Genomic DNA, 1444 nt, shown 5'->3' on the forward strand with positions numbered 1-1444 from the left:
AGACTATGGATGATGGAATTGGGGCTCAGTGGTCCAGTATCTTGGCCAAGGTGAAAGAATCCAGATTTCAACCCAACTCCCCAGTTCCAAGCCCTGCAGCTTCTCTGCCACAATGAGTGCAAATGTGGGATGTTTGGGGTTTCATTCAAAACCTCACCATAACGAATGGAAAATGAATTCAAGATAGCTAGTTCTAATTAAGCAGTGTTAAATGTACCTACTGTACTTTTTTGGTAAGACACTTTTTTTGCTGTGCATGGTGACTTATGACAGGTCACCCACCTACTTTCTTTGCAGACATAAATAACTCCCAGCCTAAGGGAGGAGGTGTGGAAGGCTGCAGAAAGAACAAAGGAACTTTGGTATAAAAATGCCACACTTGCTAGGATACACAGGGGCGAAACACAGACAACAATGAACTGCAGGCCATAAACTCTCCTCTGCTGACCAGGACGAAGAACAGGGCAGACGGAGGGCGTGAAAGACTGTCCCTAACCAACACCATCGCCTTCCGCAGTGGGGGCCAGGCACCAACCCGAGGTGGAATGAACTCACACCCTCTGGGACACCCCTAAGCTCCTTGTCCACCAGTGAAATTTGGTCCATCAGCCAAACATTATGGGACTTTCATGGGGACAGACAAAGTCTGTGAAGTCCCAGGTGGTTCACCCAGGTTCGGAATGTCTCCAGAGAGAAGGTATTGCCCACTGTGGGGGACAGAGCTGTGACAGCCTGCAAAGCCATTCTTCTAAGTATGGATAATAAAAATGCCAGCAAAACCTACATCCCCGGTGCACGCTTTCCACAGACCCCCATAGTGTGGTGCATGGTAGTCCTCATCATGCTCGTGCTGCTGCTGAGGCCCCGGAAGACCGGACAGGCTGGCTATGCTCCTCCGCCCACACTGCAGAGTTGTAGAGAGGCGCATCCAGAGCGCGCATCTGAGGAGCTGGACGTCGTGCCCTCTTTTCACGGCACATTCAACATCCTTAACGCACATTCTCCTGGGTCTGGCTGTCTGTATTCTCTCCCCTCTCTTAGGCAGACCTCCCTAAGGCTAATTTCTCGGCTGATGTGCCAAAGCCCACACTCCCTTTTCCATTCGAAGACATCATTCCACATGCTAACTCCTCCGATGTCATCAGTTATGCCTTTGCTGATCATCCTCATCAGCACCTAAATGCTGCTGCCTTACAGATAATCATTCATACATACACACGGGGATACAGAGAGAGAGAGACCTTTCTTCACCCTGCCTCACTCCAATTCCACTCCATTTCTCACCTCGTTTAACATAAAAAAGATGGACTGCTACATGGATATGGGATTGGACAGAGAGACATGAGAAGGCCAATCTGTTAAAAGTCCACTACAGAATCTTGGTGGGGGGGTATCCAATGTACACCTCTTTCACCCTTTCTGCACACTTGAAAAATTTTAAAGT

The sequence above is a fragment of the Artibeus jamaicensis genome, unplaced genomic scaffold (genome assembly GCF_021234435.1).
Source record: "Artibeus jamaicensis isolate MK-2021 breed Jamaican fruit bat unplaced genomic scaffold, CSHL_Jam_final contig_464, whole genome shotgun sequence".
In the NCBI taxonomy this organism is placed as follows: domain Eukaryota; kingdom Metazoa; phylum Chordata; class Mammalia; order Chiroptera; family Phyllostomidae; genus Artibeus; species Artibeus jamaicensis.